Here is a 24,238-nt window from a genome sequence, read left to right as displayed (position 1 = left end):
GTCTAATTACATCTGAATCATCACACTGTCATCGCCTTTTTTTTTCTAGTCGTTCACTCTCACTTTCCTCATCCACAAATCTTTCATCCTCGCTCAAATTACACACATCGTCTGCTGCTTCCGGTCCGGGCAAGGCTTTTTTTTTAGCGACCAAAAGTTGCGAACTTTATTGTCGATGTTCTCTACTAAATCCTTTCAGCAAAAATATGGCAATATCGCGAAATGATCAAGTATGACACATAGAATGGACCTGCTATCCCCGTTTGAATAAGAAAATCTCATTTCAGTAGGCCTTTAAGAAACCCACTACTACCCACCACGCAGTCTGATAGTTTATATATCAATGATGAAATATTAACATTGCAACACATGCCAATACGGCCTTTTTAGTTTACTAAATTGCAATTTTAAATTTCTCGGGAAGTGTCCTGTTGAAAACGTCGCGGTATGATGACGCGTGCGCGTGACGTCTCGCATTTTAGCGGACATTTTTTTCCAGCCTGATCCAAGCTATAAGTAGCAATTTTTTCAATTAATAATGGAGACGTCAAAGAAGAAAGATGTAGGTAGGAAGCGGTGTATTGCAGCTGCCTATAGTAGCACGAACACAGCCGGTGTTTCCTTGTTTACATTTCCGAAGGTGAAGCTTTACTATGGAACAGAGCTGCTGGCCAAAAATGGGGTCCAAAAAACATAATGAATTTGAAAAAAACTTTATATATATAATATATATATATATATATATATATATATATATATATATATATATATATATATATATATATATATATATATATACATACACTTAGACTTTTCATGTTTTTTGATGAAATGCTAAAAAAAATTTCTCATTACATCTTTTTTTTTTTCTTTTTTCCCCTGACAACCAAACTCCAGCTGCTGGCCAAAAATGGGGTCCAAATTGCCAACAGGGGGCCATTTTTAGACAGAAGCTTTTGTTAGTGGCAAACATTTTGTCGTAAAAAACAACAGTAAAAATGTGAGGAAAAAGAGAAAAAATACATATTCTACTGCGTAAACATTTTTTTTATATACTTAAGACTTTTACTTTTTTTTTTTATGTATATAAAATGCTCAACTTATATATCATGACATCTTTTTTTTTTTTTTTTTCCCCTGATAACAAAACTTGAGCTCCTGGCCAAAAATGGGGTCAAAAAACAAAAGTAAAAATGTGAGGGTAAAAGATAAAAAAGGCACAATGTATTGAGGATAAAAAAAAAGTACTTATAATTTTTTTTTTTCTATAAGATGCTCAATTTTTTCTTCATTACATTACATATTTTTGCTCTTTTTTTGTATATTTATTTATTTATTTTTCCCAACAACCAAACTGGAGCTGCTGGCCAAAAATGGGGTCCAAAGTGCGGCCAAGGCGCCATTTTCCGACAGCAGCTTGGGTTTTGTTGGCCCGCAACATATCGTCATAAAAAAACAACAGTAAACGTGAGGAAAAAGAGAAAAAAAACTTAATGTATTGAGAAAACATTTTTTTTACTACTTAGACTTTTACATTTTTTTTTTATAAAATGCTCAACTGTTTTCTCATTACACCTTTTTTTTATTATCATTATTATTTTTTTTTCCGACAACCAAACTTGAGCTGCTGGCCAAAAATGCGGTCCAAAAAACAACGGTAAAAATGTGAGGAAAAAGAGAACAAAGGCACAATTTGTTGAGAAAAAAAAAAGTACTTATAATTTTTGTTTTGTTTGTATAAAATGCTCAATTTTTTCCTCATTACATCACATATTTTTGCTCTTTTTTTGTATATTTATTTACTTATTTTTCCCAACAACCAAACTGGAGCTGCTGGCCAAAAATGGGGTCCAAAGTGTGGCCAGGGCGCCATTTTCCGACAGAAGCTCAGGTTTTGTTGGCCCGCAACATTTCGTCATAAAAAAACAACAGTAAAAATGTGAGGAAAAAAGACTTAATGTATTGAGAATTTTTTTTTTTTTTATACTTGGACTTTTACATTTTTTTTTAAATAAAATGCTCAACTTTTTTCTTATTTCATCTTTTTTTCTTTTTTTTTTCCCCGACAACCAAACTTGAGCTGCTGGCCAAAAATGGGGTCTAAAAAATAACAGTAAAAATGTGAAGAAAAAGAGAAAAATTACAAAATGTATTGAAAAAAAAAAATTACTTGTAATTTTTATTTTTTGTATAAAATGCTCAGCTTTTTCCTCATTACATTACATATTTTTGCTCTTATTTTTTTTATATTTATGTATTTATTTTTCCCGTCAACCAAACTGGAGCTGCTGGCCAAAAATGGGGTCCGAAAAACAGTAAAAATGTGAGGAAAAAGAGAAAAAATACAAAATGTATTGAGAGAAAAAAAAAAAAAGACTTGTAATTTTTATTTTTTGTATAAAATGCTCAGCTTTTTCCTCATTACATTACATCTTTTTGCTCTTATTTTTTTATATTTATGTATTTATTTTTCCCGTCAACCAAACTGGAGCTGCTGGCCAAAAATGGGGTCCGAAAAACAGTAAAAATGTGAGGAAAAAGAGAAAACTACAAAATGTATTGAGAGAAAAAAAAAATGACTTGTAATTTTTATTTTTTGTATAAAATGCTCAGCTTTTTCCTCATTACATTACATCTTTTTGCTTTTTTTTTTTTTTATATTTATGTATTTATTTTTCCCGTCAACCAAACTGGAGCTGCTGGCCAAAAATAGGGTCCGAAAAACAACAGTAAAAATGTGAGAAAGAGAAAAAAGACAATGTTTTGAGATAAAAACAAACAAGTACTTATAGATTATTTATTTTTTTTTGTATAAAATGCTCAACTTTTTTCTCATTACATTGCATCCTTTTGCTTTTTAAAAAAAAATATGTATTTATTTATTTTTCCTGACAACCAAACTCCAGCTTCTGGCCAAAAATGGGGTCCAAAGTGCCAACAAGGGGCCATTTTCAGACAGCAGCTTGAGTTTTGTTGGTGGCAATTTTTTCGTCGTAAAACACAACAGTAAAAATGCGAGGAAAAAGAGAAAAAATACATATTGTATTACGAAAACATTTTTTTTTATATATACTTAAGACTTTTACTTTTTCTTTTTTTAAATAAAATGCTGAACTTTTTTCCCATGACATCTATTTTTTATTTATTTATTTTTTCGTCCTGACAACCAAACTTGAGCTGCTGGCCAAAAATGGGGTCCAAAAATCAACAGTAAAAATGTGAGGAAAACGACACAATGCATTGAGAAAAAAAAAAAAACGTACTTATAATTTTTATTTTTTGTATAAAATGCTCAGCTTTTTTCTAATTATATTACATCTGTCAGGCCTGTAAATCTGGTTTTATGTTTGATCATGTTTTGTTTTCTTTCCGTTTTTTCACTTCCTGTTTTTTTTGTTACCATGACAACTCATTGATTTTCACCTTGCCCTCCTACTCACGCTCCTGCCCTCTGTCTCGCACCTGTTCCTAATCATCACAGCCACTACTTAAGTCATTTTCTTTCTGTCCATCAGTCTGAGAACATTAACTTTCATTGCATTCTACGACCATTGCTGCTCATTGATCCCCTGCCACGACCCTTGCTGTATATGCCTCCCGTTTTTGTAACTGTAACTTTTTGTTACTATGTTTTTGATAGTATCTTTTGGTTGTTTTGTAGATTGTATTGCCATTGTGCTGTTTTTGTTCTAAGTTTTAGCATAGATTATTATCCGCCATCAAGCGTGCTTTTTGATTTGCCTTTTTGTATTTTGAATATAATTGAAACATTATGTACCTGAATTCTCGCCTGGCTTGTCCTGTAATCTCTCTGCATCGAAAGAGTCAACCAAATCCAAGACCAGGTCTGACAACATCTTTTTGCTCTTATTTTTTTTTAAATATATTTCTGCATTTATTTTTCCCGACAACCAAACCTGAGCTGCTGGACAAAAATGGGGTCGAAACAATATAATGTATTGAAAAAACATTATATATATATATATATATATATATATATATATATATATATATATATATACTCAGACTTTTCAATGTTTTTTGATAAAATGCTAAAAAAAAGTTCTAATTTTTTTTTTTTTTTTTTTCCTTTTTTTCCGGCAACCAAACTCCAGCTGCTGGCCAAAAATGGGGTCCAAAGTGCCAACAGGGGGCCATTTTCAGACAGCAGCTTGAGTTTTGTTGGTGGCAAACATTTCATCGTAAAAAACAACAGTAAAAATTTGAAGAAAAATGCGAAAACATTTTTTTTTATATACTTAAGACTTTTACTTTTTTTTTTTTTTTTTTTATAAAATGCTCATTTTTTCCTATGACATCTTTTTATTTTTATATATGTTTCCCCCACAACCAAACTTGAGCTGCTGGCCAAAAATGGGGTCCAAAAAAAACCAGTAAAAATGTGAGGAAAAAGAGAGACAAAATATATTGAGAAAAAAAAGTACTTGTCATTTTTATTTTTTGTATAAAATGCTCAGCTTTTTTCTCATTGTATTACATCTTTTTGCTCTTATTTTTTTTTAAATATATATTTATGCATTCATTTTTCCCGACAACCAAACTAGAGCTGCTGGCCAAAAATGGGGTCCAAAAAACATAATGTATTGAAAAAAACTATTTTTTTATATATATATATATATATATATATATATATATATATATATATATATATACTTAAACTTTTCAATGTTTGTTGATAAAATGCTAAATTATTTTCTCCTCACACATATATATATATATATGTGTATATATATGTATATATGTATATGTATATGTGTGTGTGTGTGTGTGTGTGTGAGGAGAAAATAATTTAGCAGTTTTATCAACAAACATTGAAAAGTTTAAGTATATATATATATATATATATATATATATATATATATATATATATATATATATATATATATATATATATATATATATATATATATATATATATATATATATATATATATATATATATATATATATATATATATATATATATATATATATATATATATATATATATTTCCGACAACCAAACTCCAGCTTCTAGCCAAAAATGGGGTCCAAAGTGCCAACAGGGGGCCATTTTCAGACAGCAGCTTGAGTTTTGTTGGTGGCAAACATCTTGTTGTAAAAAACAGTAAAAGTGTGAGGAAAAAGAGAAAAAATACATATTGTATTGCGTAATTTTTTTTAATATATATATATACTTAAGACTTTTACTTTTTTTTTTAATTTTTTTGTAAAATGCTGAACTTTTTTCTCATGACATCTTTTTTTATTTCCCCCCCGATAACCAAACTCGAGCTCCTGGCCAAAAATGGAGTAAAAAAACAACAACAGTAGAAATGTGAGGGAAAAAGATAACAAAAGTCAAACTGTATTGAGGATTAAAAAAAAAAAAGTACTTTAATTTTAATTTTTTTTGTATAAAATGCTCAATTTTTTTCTCATTACATTACATCTTTTTGCTCTTTTTTTGTATGTATGTATGTACATATATATATATATATATATATATATATATATATATATATATATATATATATATTGGGGTCCAAAATAACAACAGTAGAAATGTGAGGAAAAAGAGCAAAAATAAATAATGTATTGAGAAATTATTTTTTTTATACTTTACAATTTAGTTTTTTAATTTTCCTTTTTTTTCCCCGATAACCAAACTCGAGCTGCGGGCCAAAAATGTGGTCCAAAGTGCGGGCAAGGGGCTATTTTTGGTCAGCAGTTCGGGTTTTGTTGGCCCGCAACATATCGTCGTAAAAAACAACAGTAAACATGTGAGAACAAAGAGAAAAAAGATGTCATGTATTGGGAAAAATCTTTTTTTTTATACTTAGAATTATTATTTTTTCTCATTACAATACATCTTTTTGCTCCTTTTTAAAAATATTTATTTATTAATTTATTTTTCCCGACAACCAAACTCGATCTGCTGGCCAAAACATAACGTTGGAACAACATGCTTTTAGAAGACTTTAAATCGATGTTGGGTTCTAACGTTGATTTGACCATTGAATTTTGGTTATTCACTAACCATTATCCTACAACACAAATACAACATTGAAACAACATGCTTTTTGACGACGTTTAATAAATGTTGGGTTCTAATATTGATTTGACCATTGAATTGTGGTCATTTCTCAACCAATATTGTAAAACTCAAACATGAATTTCAAACATGCTTTTCGACAACGTTTAATCAAGGTTAGGTTCTGATGTTGATTAGAACATTGACATTTAGTCAATTTCCAACCAATATTCTACAACACAAATACAACATTAAAACAACATGCTTTTTGACAAAGTTTAATAAATTTTGGGTTCTAATGTTGATTTGACCATTGAATTTTGGTCATTTCCCAACCAATATTGTAAAACTCAAACATAAAGTTGAAACATGCTTTTCGACAACGTTTAATCAATATTGGGCATGATGTTGATTTGAGCATTGAATTTTGGTTATTTCTCAACCAAAGTTCTACAACGTTGAAACATGTATTTTGACGATGTTTAATCAAGGTTAGGTTCTGATGTTGATTAGACCATTGACATTTGGTCAATTTCCAACCATTATTCTACAACTCAAACATAACGTTGAAACAACGTGCTTTTTGACGACGTTTAATCAATGTTGGGTTATTACGTTGATTTGAGCATTGAATTTTGGTCAATTTCCCAACCATTATTCTACAAAACAAATACAATGTTGGAACAACATGCTTTTTGACGATGTTTAATCAATGTTAGGTTCTGATGTTGATTTGACCATTGAATTTTGGTCAATTTCAAACCTATATTCTACAACTCAAATACAACGTTGGATCAACATACTTTTTGACGATGTTTAACCAATGTTAGAATTCTGATGTTGCTTAAAACATTGACATTCGGTCAATTACCAACCAATATTCTACAACTCAAACATAACGTTGAAACATGCTTTTTGACGATATTTAATAAATTTGGATTTTAACGTTGATTTGACCATTGAATTTTGGTCATTTTTCAACCAATATTGTAAAACTCAAACATAACGTTGAAACAACATGCTTTTTGGCATTTAATTAATTTCGGGTTATTACGTTGATTTAACCATTAAACTATGGTCATTTCCCAACCTATATTCTACAACATAAATTCAACATTGAAACAACATGCTCTTTGATGACGTTTAATCAATGTTGGATTCTGACATTGATTTGACCATTGAATTTTGGTCAATTTCAAACCTATATTCTACAACTCAAATACAACGTTGGATCAACATACTTTTTGACGATGTTTAACCAATGTTAGAATTCTGATGTTGCTTAAAACATTGACATTCGGTCAATTACCAACCAATATTCTACAACTCAAACATAACGTTGAAACAACATGCTTTTTGACGATATTTAATAAATTTGGATTTTAACGTTGATTTGACCATTGAATTTTGGTCATTTTTCAACCAATATTGTAAAACTCAAACATAACGTTGAAACAACATGCTTTTTGGCATTTAATTAATTTCGGGTTATTACGTTGATTTAACCATTAAACTATGGTCATTTCCCAACCTATATTCTACAACATAAATTCAACATTGAAACAACATGCTCTTTGATGACGTTTAATCAATGTTGGATTCTGACATTGATTTGAGCATTGAATTTTGGTCATTTCCCAACCATTATTCTAGAACAGGGCTTCACGGTGGCAGAGGGGTTAGTGCGTCTGCCTCACAATACGAAGGTCCTGCAGTCCTGGGTTCAAATCCAGGCTCGGGATCTTTCTGTGCCTACTTAACTCTAAAATAGCCAAATGGGAACCCAATCATACAAGTTGTAAACTCCTCTGTTATTGCACCTTTTTTATTACGCACCTTTTCACTCTCAATTTAACCCTGTCGACAAAATTGTCAACAGCCAATTTGCACCTCATCGACACATTTCTTTCTCGAACTAAACTGTTTGTGCCGCTGCAAAAAATAAAAATAAAAATCCAGTGTTACTTCCTACTTAAATTAAAAATGCAAAGGGCTGTTCCTTCTATCAATCCGCACTATGTCGCCAGAACAAGTCCCGACCTTTGAGACCGCTCCTTGTCCACGAAGACGCGCCGCCCCGCTTAGAAACGCTGTCGGGATCAAACGTCAGACAAAAATACGATTTCCAACCGTTATTATCCTTGCATGAAAAACGCTGCTGTGATTCATAGAAATGTTTGATAATAGTCATAAAGCCATGGCGGCAATTTACGAGCTTGGAAGGGTTCAAGCACGGTTTTTGGTAGATCAGTTCTCATGAGGTCATTTCATTGCATCACTAACGCATTATAGAAGAAGTATCACGGTTATTGCAATTAGTTTTGATTAATCATTATATTAGAGCAAGGGTGTCAATCATACAGCTCGAGGACCGGATATAGCCCGCAAATAGGATTCATCCGGCCCCCGGGATGAGTTTGGTTAGTATAAAAATTAACCATGTGTGGAGTTCGGGTCTTTATTTTTTTATCAAAAGAACATCCATCCATTCATCTTCCTCCGCTTACCCGAGGTCAGGTCGCAGGGGGAACAGCTTAAGCAGGGAAACCCAGACTTCCCTCTCCCCAGCCACTTTGTCTAGCTCTTCCCGGGGGATCCCGAGGCGTTCCCAGGCCAGCCAGGAGACATAGTCTTCCCAACGTATCCTGGGTCTTCCCCGTGACCTCCTACCGGTTGGACGTGCCCTAGGGAGGTGTTCGAGTGGCATCCTGACCAGATGCCCGAACCACCACATCTGGTTCCTCTCGATGTGAAGGAGCAGTGGCTTTACTCTGAGTTCCTGCCGGATGTCAGAGCTTCTTACCCTATCTCTAAGGGAGAGCTCCGCCACCCGGCAGAGGAAACTCATTTGGGCCGCTTGTACCCGTGATCTTATCCTTTCGGTCATGACCCAAAGCTCAAGACCATAGGTGAGGATGGGAATGTAGATCGACCGGTAAATTGAGAGCTTTGCCTTCCGGCTCAGCTCCTTCTTCACCACAACGGATCGGTACAACGTCGGCATTACTGAAGACGCCGCCCCGATCCGCCTGCCGATCTCACGATCCACTCTTCTCTCACTCGTGAACAAGACTCATAGGTACTTGAACTCTTCCACTTGGGGCAGGGTCTCCTCCCCAACCCAGAGATGGCATTCCACCCTTTTCCGGGCGAGAATCATGGACTCGGAATTGGAGGTGCTGATTCTCATTCCGGTCTCTTCACACTCGGCTGCAAACCGATCCAGTGAGAGCTGAAGATCCGGGTCAGATGAAGCCATCAGGACCACATCATCTGCAAAAAGCAGACACCTAATCCTGCGGTCACCAAACCGGAACCCCTCAACGCCTTGACTGCGCCTAGAAATTCTGTCCATAAAAGTTATGAACAGAATCGGTGACAAAGGACAGCCTTGGTTCAAAAGAACAATGATACAATTAATTAAATTTTCAAACTAAAGACTCACTGACTTTGGCTCATTTTCTGTGAAGGGCATATATCAGAATACATATTTAATGGTCATTAAACACACCATACACCCCCACCTACACATTTCTATTACATATAAGATGTCAGGTCATACTTGCCAACCCTCCCGGATTTTCCGGGAGACTCCCGAAATCCAGCGCCTCCCCCGAAAACCTCCCAGGACAAATTTTCTCCCGAAATTCAGGCGGAGCTGGAGGCCACGCCCCCTGCAGCTCCATGCGGAGCTGAGTGAGGACAGCCTGTTTTCACGTCCGCTTTCCCACAATATAAACAGCGTGTCTGCCCAATGACGTTATAACCGTAGAATGATCGAGGGCGAGCTCTTTGTTTCTTATATGGGTTTTGTCATGCCTGTGAATCAGGTCTTATATTTGATCATGTTATATTTTGTTTTTTGGATTCTTGTTTCCCGTTTTGCGTTTCCTGGTTTTGTTTGTTTCCATAGTTGCTAGGGGTGTAACGGTAGACAACAATTTCGGTTCGGTATGTACCTCGGTTTAGAGGTCACGGTTCGGTTAATTTTCGGTACAGTAAGAAAACAAGAAAATATAATTTTTTGGGTTATTTATTTACCAAATTTGTAAACAATGGCTCGATCTTTTTAACATTGGAAACGTTATAATTCTACCCATGTTAATCCACATTAAACTGCCTCAAGTTTTCTTTTATTAAATAAAATGACAAAACCTTTCTTCTACATATAAAAAGTGCAACATTAAACAGTTTCAAGTCAACTCATCATGCTTAATCTATTACAGTATTTGGGAAGTCTGTAGTTGGCTTTTATTATACACATGCACAGCAAAAGCAGCTAACGTAAAGCTAAAAGCTAATTAACCTTCACCTCAAGCCAGACCTATGAGCGAGCTGTGCTGCTGTTTAAGTTTCTAGAAGGTCAAGTGGCTCATAGTGATGTTTGTAATAGTTGTGACTGGGAAGTGTTTTTTTTTATAATTTGGGGAGTGTACAATGTCAGCTGCTCACCTGCTAAACACATATCTGCTCATCTCGGCCGGAGCACTGACTCCATGCTTTCTGAATACGCCCTGCTGATTGGCTGTTACATCGCTCTGAATACGTACTGCTGATCGGCTTTGTACGTAACCAATCAGATGGTTGAGTGGGCGGGACAATGCAGGGTGCTCACTGCTCAGACAGAGGCAGAAAGCAGAGCAGCTTGTTAAGACTTTAGATTACAAACTCGTTCGATACACCCTCGTACCGAACCGAAACCCCCGTACCAAAACGGTTCAATACAAATACACGTACCGTTATACCCTTAATAGTTACCCATTAAATTCCTTCTGGTCTCCTAGTCACGCCCCGGTCTTCAGTTCTCACAACTGTTTCCAATTACCACAGCCAGTATTTAAGTCATTTGTTTTCTGTTCCTCGGCATGGGAACTTTACTTGCCTGCCTACCTATGCTGCACATCCTTCATGCCCTCGATCACCTGCCGCACACCTTGCTATTCATGCCCCTTGTTTTTGGTCACAGTAAGTGTTTTGTTTTAGTTGTTCATAGCCATGCCATCGTGCTGTTTTTGTTTATAGTTCATTATTATTCATGCCATTGAGCAAGTGTTTTGGTTTCATGTTTATAGTTATAGTCTCAGTTCTAGTCTTTTGTTTCACAGCCCTGTTTTTGATCTGCAACTAAAATCGTGCCCTTTGTTTTCCCTGTTTTTGTATTATAGTGTGTAAATAAATTAATCATGTACCTTAATTCATGCCTGTCTTGTCCCAAAACAAATCCAAGTCATAGTCCTGACAGTTTTATTGTTAGGCAGTTTCATTAACGTCCTCCCAGCGCAGTAACAACACACAACCACAGCAGTCACGTTTTTGTCTACCGTAAAGCAGTTGGTCTGCCGTAAACAGCAATGCTGTGACACTCTTAAACAGGACAAAACTGCCCTCTACTTTACATGCACATGTGACAATAACATCTACGGCTTTTAGAGAGTGCATGGCACAACTGCGCACACAAGGAGACGAAGATGGATGTTTCCAGACTCTAGTGCATTTGATGGAAGTACTTTTGTGCGTGCCAGACAGCAATGCATCATCAGAGAGGGTGTTCAGCATGTTTAGAAAAATAGTGACACAGAATAGAACAAGGATGGACAATTCAACCCTTAACTCAACAATGAGTAGATGATTGTTATGTGTGAGTATATGTGTAAATAAATGAACACTGAAATTCAAGTATTTATTTTATGTGTACATATATATATATATATATATATATATATATAAAATACTTGACTTGGTAAATTGAGCTGTAAATATACTCCTCCCCTCTTAACCACGCGCCCAACCACACCCTACGCCCCACCCCCAACCATGCCCCCCACCTCCCGAAATCATAGGTCTCAAGGTTGGCAAGAATGTGTCGGGTCCACTGGACCCGGGCTGATAGAAGTGTGGAAATTGATGTTCTGTGTACCACACACACAAACACACACACACTCTGGTTATAACTTGGAATGGGGACCAAGTTTTTGATCATGACTTGTGGGGACCACCCTTTGTACAGGTTGTGGAGGCATATTAAAAACGAGGTAAAATGGCCACTGCCCAGTTAGCTCATACACGTCTTTAAATCTCTGGATTGATGAAGTAATGTGCTGATCATTCTTACTGACTATCATTTAAATATACTTTCCTTTTAGGGGACCTGTTTATTGGTCCCCATACCGTCAGAAGTCCCCTAAAGGTGTGTAAACAGAGTGATGTCCCTATTAAGTAAGAATTGCCAGAACACACACACACACAGCAGGTCTAGACAGGAGGAGGACAGAGTTAAGGGACACAGAACATCAGAGGGTGAAATGTGCGAGAAAATGAGAGCAGACAGTGTTGATAAAACAATGTTGCAACTTTTTGTGCGAAATCACAGTTGCAGAAACACCAAAAGAAGAATCCCTGTGGGATGCAGAAACTGGCAAAGAAATTTTCTGTGCAACGTTTCATATTGTTGTTAGTCAGCCAGCGTTTGTGGGTCTGATGGACCCGTTGCATTTTGTGGCTTGTAATGCCTCACAATCAAACACTTTAATGTTAAAAATACATAACAGATTTTTACCTTATCCCAATAAGCATCTGTTCAGTATTTTAACATAAAAGTCTTTGGTTGACAAACCCTGGTTTAGTAAGAACAATATGAACATTACACAAGGGTAAACCTACATTTTCAAAGAAAATGTTCTGTTCTAAATGTGTCCACTGGATGTCGCAATAGCAATTATTTGTATCTTTGTAAATCAGGGGTGTCAAACTCAAACACAGAGTGGGCCAAAATTTAAAACTACAAACGCCGCGGGCCAAGGTTGAACAAATTAACCTTTTAATAGGGACCCAAACAAGTTTTGCAATGAATATTGAACAAGCAAGGTCTAAATAGGGCAGCACGGTGGAACAGGGGTTAGTGCATCTGCTTCACAATACGAAGGTCCTGAGTAATTCTGGTTCAATGCCGGGCTCGGGATCTTTGTGTGGAGTTTGCATGTTCTCCCCGAAAATAAAATAAAAATGAGGTGGGCGGGTTTTGGTGGTAGCGGGGGGTGTATATTGTAGCGTTCCAGAAGAGTTAGTGCTGCAAGGGGTTCTGTGCATTTGTTCTGTTTATGTTGTGTTAAGGTGCGGGTGTTCTCCCGAAATGTGTTTTGTCATTCTTGTTTGGTGTGGGTTCACAGAATGGCGCATATTTGTAACAATGTTAAAGTTTTGTATACGGCCACCCTCAGTGTGACCTGTATGGCTGTTGACCAAGTATGTGTTTGTGAAAGCCACATATATTATGTGACTTGGCCAGCACGCTGTTTGTATTAAGGAAATGAGGACGTGACGACATGTTGTAGAGGACAGTGCCTTTAAGGCACGGTCCCAATATTGTTGAACGGGTGGAAATCGGGAGAATGGTTTCCCAGGGAGATTTTCCGGAAGGGCACTAAACTTCGGGAGTCTCCTGGAAAAATGGGCAGGGTTGGCAAGTATGAGTATTAGCGGTGAATGTGGTGCCAGTGTTTGACACCCATGCTCTAGCGCAGGAGTAGGGAATCTATGGCTCTAGAGCCAGATGTGGCTCTTTTGATGACTGCATCTGGCTCTCGCATACATCTGAGCTGACATTGCTTAACACGAAAAGTAATGAATAATTCCTCTTGTAATCACAGTGTTAGAAATAAGGTTCAAAATATAAAACATTCTCATGCTTTTTTATGTTCAAGAATTGGAATAATGGTAAGAAGTAATTTATTTATTACTGGGGGTTCTTCAGACCACCAAGAGCCTGTTTTAGGGTTACAATATTGTTTTATTTTTCTCTGTTGCTTTCCAGCAATTGTCTTTTTCTCTTTCGTCCTCACTTGCGCTCTGGCTCCAGCCCCAACCCTGTCTCTCCTCCTGGCTGCTGCTTATAACAGAGCGACAGGTGATTAGATAAAAAGGCCCAGGTGGGCCTTCTACGCACCTGTCGCATATTTCGAGGCCAGTCCTGGCAACATCCTGCTTTGCTGCAGGCCCGCAGGCCACGCCCCCTCCACAGTTAGCTTCAGAATAACAATGTTATTATAAAGAATAAGAGACCTATTATACTCTGGAAATGTTGGTCTTACTTAAAAATGCATGCGTTTAGTTGTGTTCCGTGTTGAAAAAAAATTATATGGCTCTTAGGGAAATACATTTTAAAATATTTGGCTTCTTGGCTCTCTCAGCCAAAAAGGGTACTGACCCCTGATGTAGGGGGTGACTTTTCAAATGATGCCACATTAGCAGTGCTGCTACTTTTTGTAGCAATTCATTTGCCGCATAATTGTTCAACATATTCCCGCTTGAAGCCAAACCACCGCCAGACGATGAACTCCGTGCTGTTTTTTCTTGTAAATTAATTCTTCATTTCTTACCAGATTCGCACCTTCTTTTTCTCGTATTACCACTTGCACCGCACCCTTAGCATCACAGCTAACGGTACCAATTCGCTACCTCTGTGTAGCTTCAATAGTAGTGAGCTGCGTTGCAGTCTCTGACCGATTGCAAATGTGTGCTCTTTATATTGTTAGGTTAGCCTATTGGGGAAAAGAAACAAAATAAACAAAATAAAAGGTCTGTATATGGCTGACTTGAAAAAACAGAGCACCAGGCTTTTTTTTAGGATATGTAGTGAAGCCTGTTTTTTTTTGTTTTTTTTCCTTAAAGGGATGGGCATACAAACGGGTTGGCTTTCTCTTAAAAGTGATGCATCTTTCTCATATTTGGTGGTCATTGTCTGCATCAAAGCCATGGCTGGTTTTTGTAAGTTCCTGTTCCTGTGCATGGTTTTTGTGTTCGGGCAGCCCTGCCAGAGCGGGTGGACCCAATCAGCAATCAGTGCCATTTGTAACCCTGCATCCACACCAGGAACACACCAGATTGTTCCTTTGCGTTCTGTGCCATGACCTCCGTGTCACCTTCATCCTCGACTTTCAGCTGCCATGCTTGCGATTATTTACTTCCAATTTTTGTGTGCTTGTGTGTTTCTCCTTGGCGTTTTTGCTTCTCTCTGGCCTTAAACTAGAATGTTTCAACTGTATTTGATTGTTTTTTACCCTTCACTTTTTGAAAAGCAATATTTGCCCCTTTTACTTTATGCTCTAATATAATGATAGGATAATGAATGGAAGCAAGTCAAACATTAGTGGCAGGCGGCTCAGGCTGAAAATTGTCTCTCTAGACCACAGGTGTCCAAAGAGTAGCTCGAGAGCCATTAGCATCACACGGCAATTTTTTATGGACTGCGGCAGAGTTAAAAATACCTAAAAGCTATAAAAGTTTATTAAAAGAGCCAACGGGTGAAATGTTGCAAGAAATGTTGACTCTAATAAGAAAAAGCTGCCATACAGGCAGTTTTTTTTCTTTTAATTGTCATTGCGCAAAAATAACAACATGATTCAAAATTAATGTAGATAATCTCCAGCCTGGGCTTCACGGTGGCAGAGGGGTTAGTGCGTCTGCCTCACAATACGAAGTTCCTGCAGTCCTGGGTTCAAATCCAGGCTCGGGATCTTTCTGTGTGGAGTTTGCATGTTCTCCCCGTGAATGCGTGGGTTCCCTCCGGGTACTCCGGCTTCCTCCCACTTCCAAAGACATGCACCTGGGGATAGGTTGATTGGCAACACTAAATTGGCCCTAGTGTGTGACTGTGAGTGTGAATGTTGTCTGTCTATCTGTGTTGGCCCTGTGATGAGGTGGCGACTTGTCCAGGGTGTACCCTGCCTTCTGCCCGATTGTAGCTGAGATAGGCGCCAGCGCCCCCCGCGACCCCGAAAGGGAATAAGCGGTAGAAAATGGATGGATGGATTCTCCAGCCTGCCCGCAACCACCAGGGGAATAGCTGCAGAAAAAAAAGATGAATGGATGGACAAGGCTTCAATTACTTTTCCAGTTTGAAATGCTATTTGGGGAAAATATTGCCTATTTTGTGTGCCATGTAAAACTAAAATATATATATATATATATTTATACAACAACTTATAATCAACGGATGAATCTAAAGTATAGAGCAAGAGACTCAGGCAAAAAATGTATGACTTATTTAAAAAAATATATATATATATGAGAGGAGCTGTTTTGGATCCCAATTAATTTTAGTGTGACTGTTTTTCAAAACTGTCATTGCTGAAAATATAATAATGAATTTAAATCAATGTTAATAATTATGTACATATTCAAGGCCCTAAATAACTCCAAAATATGCAATATTTTCCTGCAAACAAATTTCCAAATTTGAATATATAATATATATATATATATATATATATATATATATACAGTATGTATGTATGTATATATATGTGTGTGTGTATATATATATATATATATATATATATATATATATACATATGTAATGTGTGTACTTAAAAATGTGTTTGCAGAAAAAAAGTGCATATTTTGGACTTAATTAGACCCTTGAATAGGTAAATAATTCACAACATTGATTTTAATACACTATATTTTCAGCTATATATATGTATATGTATGTATGTGTGTGTATATATATATATATATATATATATATATATATATATATATATATATACACATATGTACACTGTATATAATATTCCACTTTGAAATTGATTTGCGGAAAAACATTGCATATTTTGCCATAAAAAGGGTTTTGACTATTGAACCATAAAAAAATATATAGAAAAATAATAATATATAAACGGTAAAATATAGACATATTTTGATCATATTTATGATTGAAACCTTTTCAGGTCCCGGGAACAAACGTAAGGAGAGCCCAAAGATTAAAAATAAAAAATGTGTTTGTATTTTATGCTTTGAATAAAAAAAAAAAAAATTAAATAAATCGCCCTTGCATGCTTTGATATTTCAGTGTTTGACCCTCAGTGGGGAAAAAAAGTTTGGACACCCCTCTATATATTTTGTGTTCAAAATGCATAAACTTACTAAAATATGGACTTGTGTGGAGGCTGTAAACCATCATTCATGTTTGCACTGTTTCTTGTGGAGTCATTTTCTTCAATATGCAAACTTTTCCATTTACAAACCTTGTTCGGTAATCATTTAAGTGTGTGCATGAAGGCCCCAATCTAGTCATTATCTGCCAAACATGTAGACCAGGGGTGCCCATTACGTCGATCGCGATCGACTGGTCGATCTCGGAGGCTGTGTCAGTCGATCTCAAGCCAGGCATTAAAAAATAAACATAAAAATGAGGAATCATCAATCATACCAAGACTTCACTTTCATCAGTAATTTGACATTCTCGGCACCCGAGGATCTTGTGAGATGAGGCTGGCTGCTGCGAGCTCATATTTAAGAAAAAAATCACTAACAGGGCGGACACAGAGAAACACATTTTATTTCTAGAGACTCCGTACCTACTGTCAAAACTCTAAAGACCGACTGCACAGTTCCTGTCTTCACCATAAAAGACCTGTTTCGTCCTGCCTGTGCTAACAAAATAAGAGTCTCAGAAAGCTAGCGTGCACAAGCTAGCAAGCTACGGAGTTTGATGCCAATGTATTTCTCCCCGGCCCTCAGCGACCGCTTTCTCACTTGCTTGCCCACCCGCACTCTCACTGACGTCACTCACCTGCTGCCAGACATTAAAGGGCCACACACATATGCTACTCTCATCACAAAGTGTTTAAAAACGAGTATGCAAGTTGGACAAATGAGATGCCAAATCCAACCACTTTCATGTGGTATTGGACAGAAAGGAGGACTTTTGATTTTCCTCCATTTGAAAATGTAGACGTTATCAGCACCACTGTCTAATTCCAATCAATGCAAGTCATCAGAATCAAATACACCAACTTATATTCTTGTCTTCATGAAAGAAAGGAATCTATGTGTGTTAAACATGCTTGTATTATCATTAAACACCATTAACTTGTTAACAAAAATGTCTCTTTCATAAATAAATCAATATAAATTATAAATAGGAATGAGGTAGATCTCCTCGACTTGGTCAATTGAAAAGTAGCTCACCTGCAGAAAAAGTGTGAGCGCCCCTGATGTAGACAGTAACGAGTCACGTAATTTGTTAATTTGGTCCATTGGCGCTAAAGAAACAAAAAAGTGTTGGTGTGAAGTCTGCTTTGTACGATGATTGTCCGAACTGCTCTGATCCGACAATTTCCCCTCGGGGATCATTAAAGTTCGTCCAAGTCTTAACGATCCACAACCTGCTCCGCTATTCAATCAGTGAACTCCCAACAACAAAGGATTTTTGGAACGTCTCATTCTTTCATTTCGTCTTTTTTTTTTTTTACATGTCGTTTGTCAGTCTTTTTGGAATCTTCCAAACCACGCACGGTTCTTACAGACTTTCCAGTGCTTGGATCTCAGCCTAGTGAGCTTTAAAGAAGCTTGCAGAATTGGTTTCAGTCTAGTGGGCACTCCACATTATTTAATGTATTCCAGTCTATTACCACCTCTCTCTCTGACACCTCATTCTTTTCCACCCATATACGAGGGGGTCATTCCATAACAGACACCTCTCTTCCGTGCTGTGGTCACATCTCCGTTGGCTGTTTGAATGTTTGTGTCACAGCTGAGAGGCCTGCATTTCAAAAGATAGATTCGCTGACAGAGACATCCCATCAGTCGTGCGGGCGCAGGAAATGCAACACTGTAAAGGTGCGGTAGCCTTGTCACATTCATCCGAGGTAATTGATCACAGCAGACAGCAGCTGATGTGTGCGAGTCAATTGCGGAGGGGCAGGGACGCTGCTTATTCAGATAAAAGCTCCCCCTGTATCGCACCACTGATGCACATAGGCACCAAGAAGAAGCATTTGTTAATAAACACTGCATTAACACACGCATTTGGCCAAGTTGCATCCCATTCCTAACCCATAGGGTTCAATAATGATGTCGGTTCACCTTTTTGCAGCTATTACAGCGTCAACTCTTCTGGGGAGGCTGTCCACAAGGTTGTCGATAGGAATTATCCACCGTTCTTCCAAAAGCGAATTGGTGAGGTCACACCCTGATAATGGTCAAGAAGACATAGCTCTGATTCCCCTGGTCAAAGGTGTTCTATCGGGTTCAGGTCAGGACTCTGTGCAGGCCAGTCAAGTTCATCCACACCGGATGTCTTTATCGACCTTGCTTTGTGCATTGGTGCACAGTCATGTTGGAAGGGGACGGGGCCCACTCCAAACGGTCCCCACAAGGTCGGAAGCATGGAATTGTCCAAAATATGTTTTGGTTTCCAGGAGCATTCAGAGTTCATTTCAATGAAACTAAGGGACGGATGCCGTGAACTTGGTTCAAGTGGTCCCCTTCCTAACCCATAGGGTTCAATAATGATGTCAGTCCACCTTTTTCCAGCTATTACAGCATCAACTCTTCTGGGAAGGCTGTCCACAAGGTTGCCGAGTTTGTCGATAGGGATTTGCCACCTTTCTTCCAAAAGCGCATTGGTGAGGTTTGATTCCCCGAGTCAAAGTGTTCTATTGGGTTCAGGTCAGGACTCTGTGCAGGCCAGTCAAGTTCACCCACACTGGACTCAGTCATCCAAGACCTTATGGAGCTTGCTCATGTTTGGAGAGGATGGGGCCCGCTCCAAACGGTCCCAACAAGGTCGGAAGCGTGGAATTGTCCAAAAAATGTTCTGGTTTCCTGGAGAGATCAAAGTTCCTTTCAATGGAACAAAGGGACGGATGCCGTGAACTTGGTTCAAGTGGACCCATTCCTAACCCATAGGGTTCAATAATGATGTTGGTCCACCTTTGTGCAGCTATTACAGCGTCAACTCTTCTGGGAAGGCTGTCCACAAGGTTGCAGAGTGTGTCGATAGGAATTTCCCACCGTTTTTCCAAAAGCGCATTGGTGAGGTTACACACTGATGTTGGCCAAAAAGGCCTGGCTCTGATTCCCTGGGTCAAAGTTGTTCTATCGGGTTCAGGTCAGGACTCTGTGCAGGCAAGTCAAGTTCATTCACACCTGACTCTGTCATCCATGTCTTTATGGACCTTGCTTTGTGAATTCTTGCACAGTTTGAAGGGGACGGGGCCCGCTCCAAACGGTCCCCACAAGGTCGGAAGCGTGGAGTTGTTCAAAAAATGTTTTGGTTTCCTAGAGCATTCAGAGATCCTTTCAATGGAACTAAGGGACGGATGCCGTGAACTTGGATCAAGTGGTCCCATTCCTAACCCATAGGATTCAATAATGATGTCAGTCCACCTTTTTGCAGCTATTACAGCATCAACTCTTCTGGGAAGGCTGTCCACAAGGTTGCCGAGTTTGTCAATAGGGATTTTCCACCTTTCTTCAAAAAGCGCATTGGTGAGGTTTGATTCCCCGAGTCAAAGTGTTCTATTGGGTTCTGGTCAGGACTCTGTGCACGCCAGTCAAGTTCATCCACACCGGACTCTGTCATCCATGTCTTTATGGAGCTTGCTCATGTTGGAAGGGGACGGGGCCCGCTCCAAACGGTCCCCACAAGGTCGGAAGCGTGGAGTTGTTCAAAAAAGTTCTGGTTTCCTGGAGCAATCAAAGTTCCTTTCAGTGGAACTAAGGGACGAATGCCGTGAACTTGGTTCAAATGGTCCCATTCCTAACCCAAAGGGTTCAATAATGATGTTGGTCCACCTTTTTCCAGCTATTACATCATCAACTCTTCTGGGAAGGCTGTCCACAAGGTTGCCGAGTGTGTCGATAGGGATTTTCCACTTTTCTAACAAAAGTGCATTGGTAAGGTCACACATTGATGTTGGCCGGGAAGGCCTGGCTCTGAGTCTCCGGGTCAGGACTCTGTGGAGGCCAGTCAAGTTCATCCAAACCGGACTCTGTCATCCATGTCTTTATGGACCTTGCTTTGTGCCACTGATGCACAGTCCTGTCAGAAGAAGACTGGGCCCACTCCAAATGGTCCCTAAAAGGTCGGAAGCGTGGATTTGTCCCAAAAATGTTTTGGTTTCCTGGAGCATTCGAGTTCCTTTCAATGGAACCAAGGGATGGATGCCGTGAACTTGGTTCAAGTGGTCCCATTCCTAACCCATAGGGTTCAATAATGATGTCAGTCCACCTTTTTGCAGCTATTACAGCGTTGACTCTTTTAGGAAGGCTGTCCACAAGGTTGATAGGAATTTTCCACCATTCTTCCAAAAGCGCATTGGTGAGGTCACACACTGATGTTAGCCGGGGAAGGCCTGGCTCTGAGTCTCCGGGTCAGGACTCTGTGCAGGCCAGTCAAGTTCATCCACACCTGACTCAGTCATCCATTTCTTTACGAACTTTGCTTTGTCGGAAGGGGACGGGGCCCGCTCCAAACGGTCCCCACAAGGTCGGAAGCATGGGGGTTGTCCAAAAATGTAATCATTCAGAGTTCCTTTCAATAGAACTAAGGAACAGATGCCGTGAACTTGGTTCAAGTGCACAATTTGGCTAAATGACCTAAAACAATATCACGATGCTTTCCAAAAGGCAAGGCTTAGATGAGCTATGACCGTGGGGTTGTATTTCAACTCTTGAAAACCAAGCCCACACCATAATTCCTCCTCCACCAAATTTCACACGAAGCAGTCGGAAATGTAACATTCTCCCGGCAACCTCCAAACCCAGATGGAAATGTCATCCTCCATAAAGGGAAACACGTGCTGAATGTGGCTTGGCATTGTCTTGCTGAAATAATCAGGGGCGTCCATGAAAAAGACTGCGCTTAGATGATGTTCCAAAACCTGTATGTACATTTCAGCATTAATGGTGCCCTCACAGATGTGTAAGTTACCCATGCCTTGGGCACTAATGCACCCCCATACCATCACACATGCTGGCTTGTGAACTTTGCGTCGATAACAGTCTGGATGGCTCGCTTCCCCTTTGGTCCGGATGCCACGATGTCAAATATGTCCAAAAACAATTTGAATTGTGGACTCGTCAGACCACAGAACACTTTTCCACTTTGCATCAGTCCATCTTAGTGTATCTCGGGCCCAAAGAAGCTGGTGGTGTTTCTGGATGTTGTTGATAAATGGCTTTTGCTTCGCATGGTAGAGCTTTAACTTGCACTTACAGATGTAGCGACGAACTGTATTTAGTGACAGTGGTTTTCTGAAGTGTTCCTGAGCCCATGTGGTGATATCCTTTAGAGATTGATGTCGGTTTTTGATACAGTGCCGTCTGAGGGATCATTCAATGTAGGTTTCCGGAGTGATTTCTCCAGATTTTTCTGAGCCTTTTGATGATATTATGGACCGCTAGATGTTAAAATCCCTAAATTTCTTGCAATTGCACTTTGAGAAACGTTGTTCTTAAACTGTTTGACTATTTGCTCACGCAGTTGTGGACAAAGGGGTGTACCTCACCCCATCCTTTCTTGTGAAAGACTGAGCATTTTTTGGGAAGCTGTTTTTACACCCAATCATGGGTTCCCAAAAGGTAAAATAAACACAGACAGGTGTTTTGTTTTCGCGTCGCCCGGAATTAATCTCTACCATTAGTAGACTGAAGGAAAGTGTGAGTAGCTCAGGCATTAATAAACATTTCTGCTTTGAAAGATAAGCCTTGGGATGTTCTTCTCGCCAGCGAAGCTCATGAAAAGACTGGAACCGAACTGGCGGTGTAACGAACGGATCCCGCTAACAAGTATTGTCTGAGTGTAAGAAACACAAAGGCTCTTATTTTTTTATTTTTTTCCCGCTGACTTTTAGTGCTCTTTCAATCTTATTAAAAATGTCAATCAGCCGTTCTGTGCTGAGGACATTCACCCTCATTTATTAGATAATCCCTTCATTTGGAGTCTCATTAATCCACAAATGTCAACAAACACGTTTTTTTTTTCAGTATAGAGATTCTAATTGTGTCAAAATAAGAATTTAACTACAATAAAGCTGCAACTTTTGCTGGTGTTTCCTGCCTTTACCCATTGAACATATCTTTACCTGCACATTACCTACCTTCCCTGCATCCTGGGGTCACACTGGTGCTTCTTTCTGTCGCCCATACAGACTGGTGCTTCCTGCCATCACCCAGACAACATATCTTTACCTCCACATTACCTACCTTCTCTGTATCCTGGAGTCAAACTGGTGCCTGTCGTGGAAATTTCTTAAAGACGATCCTTTAGTACAGGGGTCGGGAACCTTTTTGGCTGAGAGAGCCATGAAAGCCAAATATTTTTAAATGTATTTCCGTGAGAGGCATATTATATTTTTTTTAACACTTAATCCAACTAAATGCATGCATTTTTAAGTAAGACCAACATTTTTAGAGTACAAAAAGTCTCTTATTTTTAATAACATTTTTATTCTGAAGCTAAACAATAATAAATAAAATACTTCTTACCAATATATGTGACTTCTTGAACAGGTGCGCTAGAAAATGGATGGATGGATTAAAATGCATGTGAATGTTTTCCATTTTGAACGTTATTTTTAACACTGTGATTACCAGCAAAATGATTCATTACTTATTGTGTTAAGCAATGTCAGCTAAGAATTATCCGTGTCAGTTAGTTGGTGACGAACCCCGAGATGCAGAGATGGAAGTAGGCATGGAGTGAGAAAACATGATTTAATAAAGATACTAAAACAAGAACAAACCAAAAGGGTAGAACAAAAGGCGCGCACGAGGCGGATAACTAACTAAGAGAGCTAGCATGGGAGCTAGAAAATAAAAGGAGCTTAGCATGGAAGCTAGAAAAAACAAAAAGGGGCCTAGTGTGGAAGCTAGCGGGTAGCGAGCAAGAAAACAGAAGTCGTTACTTGTAGAATGAAAACAAAACGGAAGCAGGGAACGAAAGACAGTAGGCTACAAGCAGAAACCGAAATATAGCTTACACACGACACGACAGGAGCGACAATACGGAAGTGACATCGACAATATTTTAGCACTGACTGGATGGGAAGACAGGTGTAAATAAGAGCGGGCTGATTGATACCAGGTGTGGCCAGGTGCCAATCAGTCGCAGCTGAGGGGACACAGCACTCAGGGAGAAAGACAGAGCGCTGACAGGAACTAAAGGCAGGAAATACTACACACACACAGGAAAAACTAAAACACAAACACACTGTCAGGGGCAATCCTGACAATCTGAGAGCCAGATGCAGTCATCCAAAGAGCCACATTTGGCTCTAGAGCCATAGGTTCCCTACCCCTGCTTTAGTGACAAATAGCTTTGAAATAATTTATTAAAGTAACAAACAAATAATAACAAGCTTTGCAAAGCGAGACCAAACCAGAACAACACATCCGTTCGTTCCAGCTTGTTCTAAC

Source organism: Nerophis ophidion, linkage group LG05, assembly GCF_033978795.1.
Source record: "Nerophis ophidion isolate RoL-2023_Sa linkage group LG05, RoL_Noph_v1.0, whole genome shotgun sequence".
In the NCBI taxonomy this organism is placed as follows: Eukaryota; Metazoa; Chordata; class Actinopteri; order Syngnathiformes; family Syngnathidae; genus Nerophis; species Nerophis ophidion.
Note: the sequence above shows the minus strand (reverse complement) of the source record.